The 8,591-nt window shown below is 44.8% G+C and overlaps 1 pseudogene; it reads left to right on the top strand.

The window, feature by feature from the left end:
* The first annotated feature begins 4,267 nt into the window (after positions 1-4,267).
* Positions 4,268-8,147, top strand: LOC106040466 (tetraspanin-7 pseudogene; annotated as a pseudogene).
* The last annotated feature ends 444 nt before the right edge of the window (positions 8,148-8,591 follow it).

The following is an 8,591-nucleotide window of genomic DNA, read 5'->3' as shown; positions in this document are numbered from 1 at the left end:
CAGTTTCTCAGGTCCAAAGAACAGCTTCAGCTAGATGGACTAAGCAAACACCAGCCAGAACATCACACTGTGTGGTTACTTCAGCCTTCCCTCAGAAAGTGTTATTTCACTTCCTTCTAGTAGCAAAAGAACTTGAGCTCAAGTCTCCCTTTTCTAGGTAGGTGCTCACAACCCTAACTTCCTGCAAGACAACAAAGGGAGGGGAAAGGACACGCTTCTTTCCCCTTGTGCTTTGCATTAGTTGCTAAACCAGTGTGCCCTTGAGAAGACCTACAGACGCAGACCTGGTGAGCACGGCAGGAGGAAGAAGAGCTGGTTTTGTGGATCTGCTGAGACAGAGGTGAGAGCTGGATACAGGTTGTTGCTGCAACCACAAAGAACTCATACAGAAAATCACACAGCTAGGACAATGAAACGCCATCCAAACCCAGACTGCAACTGGGACAGGAGTTTTCAGCATCTAAGATCAGGAATTGATACTTTCATCCCTTTTGTGAATTAAGCTCGAAGTAGCAGCCGCCCACGTAATTTCAGATCTAATTTCAAATTTAATTTTCCTACGAGTAATCTTCAGCACTCAAAGGAAATTTATACTTTCATCTTTAGAATAATTCTAATTCTCTCTCCTAAGGTGGGGGATCAAGAAGAAAACTACAGAGAACATGATTAGAGAAGTGCTGGGATAAACAAGAGTATTATTTTTGTGGAGAAAATACAGTATTCTTGAAATATGTAAATCTACAGTTCAGTTCAAGCAGGATATCTTCAGACTTTTTCATGTTTTTTAAAACTTGAGACAGTCTTAAAAAAAGGGAACACATTTTCCACAACAATTCTGATTTTCAAATGAGAATTCTTAAACACCAAAAGAAGTATTTTATGATTAACTGTAAGTTGATAGTGCCTTTTTTTTTTTTCTTCTTTTTTTGAAGCTACCCCCTCTTCCTGTACTGTACTGGTAGAAGTCCTAAGCACCTAATTGTGCAGTAAAAAGGAAAATCTCTGCTTTAAGCAGACTGCTTTTCTGTGCCAAGTAGTATTGCGAAGCACTGCCTAATTAGATCTCTGCTATCACCCACATATCCTTCAGACTCACTGTTTGGCAGGTTTCTTCCTGCCACTAAATACCAGTTTTCTCTAAGATATGCTAGTTTGCAGTTTCCAAGGTCAATCTCACCACAGTTGCTGCCCATGTTTGTAACCACTCTTCGATAACTGGTGTTGCTGCTCTCACTGGTGGGTTACGCACCTCCAAGTCCTCTCTTACAGAATTTCCAAGACACTTTGCATTCCAAGATGACATGTAAAGGAATATCACTTCTCTTTCATCAAACTGTCAGTCCATATATGACATGCAACATCAGGAACATTTGTTCACAAGTATGATTTTGCGAGATTCTGTAACAGTTTTCTTTCTAAGATGCCAACATGTTTTATGATTCTGCCAATATCTGAAAAATCAAGCCATTCTAGTATGGTTATTTTTATACACTGAAGGTGTTTCATCATATACAGTTTTACGTACACTCAGGGAGCCCAGTCCTGCTTCCTTTACCTACCCAAACAGTCCCAGTGGCACAGCTTATGAAAATGGGCAGAATTTGGCCCCGTCGACTCCTTTAACCCTGATTTTAAAAAAGCACAAGTGTTGATACCATCTGACATCTTCTAATCTGGAATGCTTAACGTGATTTCTGGAGGAAGTTCGGCACTTAACTGACAGTGAAACTAATAGTCATAATTTATTAAATATTTCATAATAGTACTAATAGATGACAAAACTTCTTTAAGGAGATGCTTTTAGATTTACATTTCCTTTTCATCACCCTCCATCTCTGACACATGCCAGAGGAGCCTGAGTGGTGACAGATCTGCTCACATGCCCTGTATGCTCCCACCTGCTCCTTCCTGGCATAATACACCCTCAGATATCTGTGCAATCCTGTGCTGCCTAGCTGCCTTAACTGTAAGGAAAATTAATAACAGAAAACACATTATCTACGTTCCTTAAAGTGGATCTTTAAGGTCTTTAAGGATCTTTTAAGTGAATCTTCAAATTTGGGAAATATTCAAAAAGAGAATTCACTGGTTTGCCCTGTTGAAAGGGGCTGTAGCCCCTCATTAGGATTGTCCAACGTAGCAGGGGTAGCCCTTCTATGGGTTTCAGCTGTCTGCAGTCAAAGACCTAGTTCTGATAGCACCAGCTCTGAGAAATGTCTGAAAAAATCGCTAAGTTGTGAGAAAGAACTGTGAGAAAGTACACAGAGCTGTGCCAGATAAGAAAGGCAACGCCGCAGCGGGTAATGTTGAGATGTGGATAGCCAGCAGTTCAAGGATTTGAAAGGAAAAACACTGATATGAAATGGTGTACAATCCTGAAGGAAAAAACAGGTGGTTGGAAGATGGCAGCTCAGCAATGATCAACCCATTCCAAGGACAGCAAGGACTTTTCTCTGCATGACTGACAACTGCCTGGCCAACAGAGATTTACTGCTTCAGAGGAAACATTGCTTCATGAAATGTCACCTTCAGAGCCTCCCAAAACTGTATGTTCACTTAGGTGAGAAACTGTAAAAACCATCACCCTTTAGCCATCGGTTATCAAGTGCCAGACTGGCAAACCTCTAGTTTGTCTTTGTCACGATCTTTTATTATTCACTGGGGATATTAGCCACATGATTTAGTGTAAAACTGGGTAATATAATCCAATGTACTGAGGGATACTTCTAGAGTATGAAGTCATCATTCCTGAATCAACTTGACATAAAGATCTGGGAGTCTCCTGAGAAGATCTGAGAATCAAAGGAAGTAGCGCAGAGTTGATCTGTCAAGAAACTGATGAAGAGCTCATTCTTGTAAAAAAAAGCAAGAGGAGATTCTGTAAAATGCAGGAATTATAACATACAGACCCTTGCTACTTCAATTATTCATGCCTCTAACAGATTATGTCCCAGTGATGATTATGCTGTATTAATGCCTCAACAACTATGAATTTCTGAACATATATTAATGTGTTAAACTGATATAAAAGGCACCTCCTTTCCTCCCAAGATTCTGTAACAGAAGGAAGCCAACAAAAAGTGTTATTCAAACTTCCACACAGAGATTACCATTGGAACACAATTAAACCCGAGATTTCAGTACTAAAGGAGTTTGATAAAGAGGTGAGCAATAGGATAGTTTGACCTAACTTTTGGGTGTGACTATAGAATATACAAGCTAAAACATACAAGTTTTATTTTACTCCAAGTTATATCAGTGGAAGTTGAAAGGTTTGTCTCAGGATGAGGCATTATAGAAAAAATAAAAAGAGATTGACAGATTGAAGTGCACAGACACCTAGTAAGCTGCATAGGTTTAAAGATCTTTCACCAACTTACAAAGCTGTAATAATATATATTTTATTAAAAATGTTAAAAAAACATTTTAACAAAAGCAATATAAACATTTAATGGAAGTCTGGTAGTATGTCAGTATATAACAATTAATTTATTGAGCTGCTGAAGACATACGAAGGTCAAGTTTGTGTCTTGCAATGCCTTTGAGTCATTTTTGTTTTCAGATGGAGATGGTATGAAACCTTTGTAATCTTAAACAGAAGAGTACTACACACCCCTTGTGGTGTTGTCGAGAAATGCTAAAGAGAAATTGGTCATTTAGCATGAACTAGCTCTGGGGATGCTAATTCTATCTCTGCCTGAGATTCTGTTCATTTACAGTTTCGTTTTCAGCTCTTGCTTACCTGGCATGTAGGAGCAGACTATCTTTTGCAATGAGACTGTGCTGAAGGGGTGGTGTACAGAGAGGTGGACTCGTACCGCTTTCATGGGCCACTTGTTACGCAGCATTCGCAGACATTCTTGCACAGCCATTTTATGCCTTCCCTACTTCTCAGTGCTATCACTGGCTAAATCAAGTGAATATTTAACAGAGTCAGGCCACCTGGAAAATAGTTTCCAACTGGGCAAATCAGGACAGAACGAACCGCTGACTGTACAGTTAGTTAACATTCAGGTATGGATTTAGTCTTGTTTCTTGAAAGCATCCTAAATACAACAGGTTGTCTAACAAATAAACAGAAAACTCTCTTTTACAATATTTTTATGCTTCCTGTGGATTAGCTGTATCTTGTTCAGGTGCTCCACCTAATGCATACTAAAAGTTGCTCTGTCCCTTGCCCAGACCCATCCTGGGCTGCACTTTATCCCAGCAAACGCTGATTTTGCCCGAGGAGCCCCTTTCCTCCGACGGCTGGGAGGCAGCCCAGCCTGGGCAGGGCAGCCTGAGCCCTCGTCCGTTCCCTTCTCCCCTCGGGTAGCGCACTCCGTTGTTTAAAACACAAACACCTCACGGCTCCGGAGGGCTGAGACCCGTCCCGACCCGCCTCATGGGTGCGGGGAAGGGCCTGGGCCGGCTGTCCGCCCTCCGGGGCTGGCCGCGCCCCTGGGCCGAGGCAGTGAAAAAGGGGCCGGGGTGGAACAGAGGCACCACTCGCAGCGGGTCCCCGGCCACCTTCTCCTCCTCTCTCCTCCCTTCACCTCCCTGCCAGAGCCCCGGCCAAGGAGCAGCGCTCTCAGGGAGCGGCGGTGCTGACACTCGCAGCCGCTCAGCGCCCGCCGCGGGCGCCATGACGGCACTCAAGCTGTCCCTCATGGCCTTCAGCTTCGTCTTCTGGGCGGCCGGGCTGACCATGCTCATCATCGGCCTCTGGGCCAAGGTGTGGCTGGGCGGCTACCTGGCGCTGTCAGCCAGCGACTACCCCAACGCCCCCGCCATCCTCTTGGCCACGGGCACCGCCGTCATCGTCTGGGGCTTCCTGGGCTGCTTCAGCGCCGCCACGGAGCACCGGGGTCTCCTGCGCACCTACGGCGCCTTCCTGAGCGCCGTGCTGGTGGCCGGGCTGACCGCAGGGCTCTCGGGGCTCCTCTACCGCCAGGACGTGGCGCAGGGTTTCCAGGAAGGGCTGCGCCAAGCCCTGAACACTTATGGCGAGGACGAGGCGAAGGCGGACGCCCTGGATGCCTTGCAGCGTGCCTTTGCTTGCTGTGGCGTGGAGAGCTACCGCGACTGGCTCACGACACCCTGGGCGCTCCAGCAAAATGGCTCGGTGCCCCTCAGCTGCTGCCGGGGCCGAAGGGGCTGCCAGCTGAGCCCACCCAACGTGTACGGGTTGCACCGCGATGGCTGCTTCGGCAAGGTCTCGGCCTTTGTCAGCAGCAACATGTTTTCTGTTGCCACTGCTGCCCTGGGGCTGGCGGCGCTGCAGGTGATCGGCATTGTGCTGGCCTGCCTGATGGCTGCCCGCATCCCTGCCCACCCACTGGGCATCGCCACCCCATGCTGAGACTTTCCCCTAGTGCTGCTCCTTGTCCCCTCCAGCTCCCTTCCTTCCCTCAGGTCCAGGAGACGTGGATGTGCCCCACCACCTGGAAAATCTTCTTCTCATCGCCCCCACTTCTATGTGAGCCTCTTCCTCCGCGCTCCATTTCTTTCCTGGAGCCTGTGTCAGGTACATCAACACCGCAGGCATCTCCACAGCCTCCTGTCCTGGCTGTGTCCCCTCGATGGCAGCAGGTCACCACTGCCCTCAGAGTCTCTGGACCTCTCCTGCAGAGTGGAGAGAGGCAGCACGGACATGCTCTGGGGTAGCAGGGACAGCAGGGTCAAGGCTGACCAGTTTTCTGGGTGACGCAAATGCACTGAGGTACTGAAATGGGGGCCAGGAAAGAGGAGATGGCCTGTGCGAGCAAGAGAGACATATCAGCATTTCATCGGGTGAGTGTTCTTCTGAGACTGGGAACTGCTGACAGCTCGATGTTGCTGGAAAATGGGACTGCACAAGTGGCATGTCTGGTTTGGGGACACCAAAGCTGTGCCAGCAGGTGCCATCGAGGGCTACTCAAGGGACTGTCCAGCTGCATGCACCCCAACAGTGTTTCACTGTCTGGTGAATTCCCTGCTAAGATGTCCAGTTCTATACATTCGCTGTGTATGGACTCGAGCTGTCCGGGTCCTTTTCCTGCAGTGGTGTTTCTGATGCCGGTCTCCATCTGGAGGTGGAGCTGTAGCTCTAAGTACTGCTCCCTCGTGCAGGATGTACTTTAGCCAGGGCTTTGCGGGTTATGTTTTTGCAGGGCTGAGAAGACCTCAAACCCTGCTGGAGAAGAGGATGGCAAAAATTGTAGGATCTGATCAGACTAGGGGTGGCAAGAGGAGGGAAGAGTGCATTTCCCTTCAGAAGTTTCTCCTGAACTTTTGCTGTTAATTTCAGGGTGAGCAGAACAGACCCTCTTTGACATTTTTCCTTTTTTCAAGGATCAGTCTCTGAGGCTCCCTACCTACTTTGTGAAGCAGATATAACCTATATAACCTAGAGGAAGCAGAGGACCCCAAGACTTGTGGGGTAGCCCTGGTGTGTGCAGGACAGGCAGCACTGTGAATTTAAAGGATTTTGTTTTTCCCAGCCTCTTTGGGTTTGTATTTGGAGCTGTAGGAAGAGCAAGCCCTGCACTGCAGAGGGTCCTGAACTTTCAGAGCTTCACCCCTGCTTCTTCCTTCTTCCTTAACATCTCGAAACTGGCCTTTTACCTGTCTCCCTGCTGGCAGCACAAAGGCATGCTGAGCACCCTAGCAAACTGGGGAGGGAGGATTTCAGAAAAGAACTGGGAAACACAAAAGAACTGCAGGAGTTAACATCTTTCAGAAATGTAGCTAGCAAACCGTGGAGAATGGACAAATGCCAACAAATATGAGCGGGACAGGAAATGTGCCATGAAGAAGGAGAGGACTGATAGCTTGGGAGGGTGAAGTTCCTCAGGGGGTAAGAGCTCTCATCACCCTCTTTAAATTCTCACAATTTCTGTCCTTAAATGCACCTTGTCTTGGTATTTCTGTGCTTTCCCCTTTCACTCCAATACTGAAAATGGACTTCTAGGATTTTATGACAGTGCTTCTGGGGTTGAAGCCAGAGCAAAACTTGTATTTCACTCCAAAATATTCTGATTTCAGGTATCTTTGCTGCTTGTAAATGGTTCATACCATTTAAAAATACCTGGAAAAAACTACTGTCTTTTGTGATAGTGAAGCCCTTGACCCCTGACAGTCTCCTTTTGTTTGAGAAAGGGATTGGTCAATTATATGGTGAATTTGTCCCCCCTGTAAAACTGTAACTATTTCTGACCTGAGGACAGTGCTGCAATTTGTCCTGTTAATTCAGATTAACTGCTTCAATCCAGAATGCTATCTACAAGCAAAAATCTATAAGGAGCAGCAGTGAGTATCCAGCACTCACTGCAGTCCAGGCACACAAAACTGTTTTTGCTGCTATATTTATATAAATGGTCTTTGCTTGTGGAAATAATTTCCTTGGGGTCAGTTCTTTTGACCAAAGATCACAATATCAGAAGTGTAGAAAGAGGAAATGGGTTTCATCCTGATAATTTCTGCATTTTGAGGTGGTGGGGGGTAAGATGCCCTCGTCTCACAGGGTTTACAGGGCCTTGCTTAAGATACAAAGGCTGTAGTATGCCTTTTGGGCAAACAATTCGTGTCTGCATGAATGGAGTTTAGGATTCTGGATTAACAGTTATGTTGTGCTTGAGTATTAGCTGTGGCTTTATTTAACTGTCCATTTGCTAAGATGTTAGGTGGCTACATTAAGTAGTACAATAATCACATTCCAGGTGAAGAGTGCAATGTAAAAAGGTTTTGTAGTCATTTAACTATTCATCTGCATAGATGAACTATGGAAATGTGTTGGAAATCTCTCTTTATAGAGAAAATGATGCTTCATTTTTTAGCATGGATTTTTTTTATTGTTTCTTATTTTACGTAAAATCATTTTTATTTTTTTTTGTGAATGTCCCTGTACTAACACATTTTTGTTGTGGGTTTTGTTTTGTTTTTGAATTGTGCACTAATGGAATTCCTGCTGTATTCTGGAAATCATTGTCATTTTGTACAGTCTTACCAGTGGGCAAAATGTATAATCTGTGTGGGAAGTGGTACTTCAGAAATAAAGTATCAAGTGTTACGAGCAATGCAAGTCCCTGTTTTGCATCCAGGTCAGTACTTGTATTTCAGAAAGGCTCTGCACAATTCAACAAAGTGTAAATGAAATGTAGTGTACACTGAAATGTAAAGACAGAACTATACTGTGTTTTTTTTTAATTATTATTATTATTTAGAAAGATCAATTAAAGAAACAATAACACAAACATTGTGGAGAGTGTGAAAGAGGGAGGTGGAGTTGCACCATATTTATCACAACAGTTTTCACCTGAATCAATCAGATTTGAAAGCTTACAAGAATAAGGCAGTGGTTTTTTTTTTTTTTTTGCTCCACTGATTACTAAAATTATTTCTGGTATTGATCCTGACTGCATTATATGACAGCTGTCAGTCAGAATGAAGGACGCTGCTAAAACATAATCAAAAACCTTGTGTAGATATTCACTTCAGTGCACTTGCTTTATTCTTAAACTGTTAAAATAACCCTTAATCAGAATAGGAGTGATATGACCAAGCTTTAAACATACCAGTGCATGTTTGTGTGGTGGCCAGGCCTGAGTCTCAGGATATCAACTTAATGT

This window comes from Anser cygnoides, chromosome 1 (assembly GCF_040182565.1).
Source record: "Anser cygnoides isolate HZ-2024a breed goose chromosome 1, Taihu_goose_T2T_genome, whole genome shotgun sequence".
Classification (NCBI taxonomy): Eukaryota; Metazoa; Chordata; class Aves; order Anseriformes; family Anatidae; genus Anser; species Anser cygnoides.
Note: the sequence above shows the minus strand (reverse complement) of the source record. Positions and strands in the feature narration are given on the sequence as shown.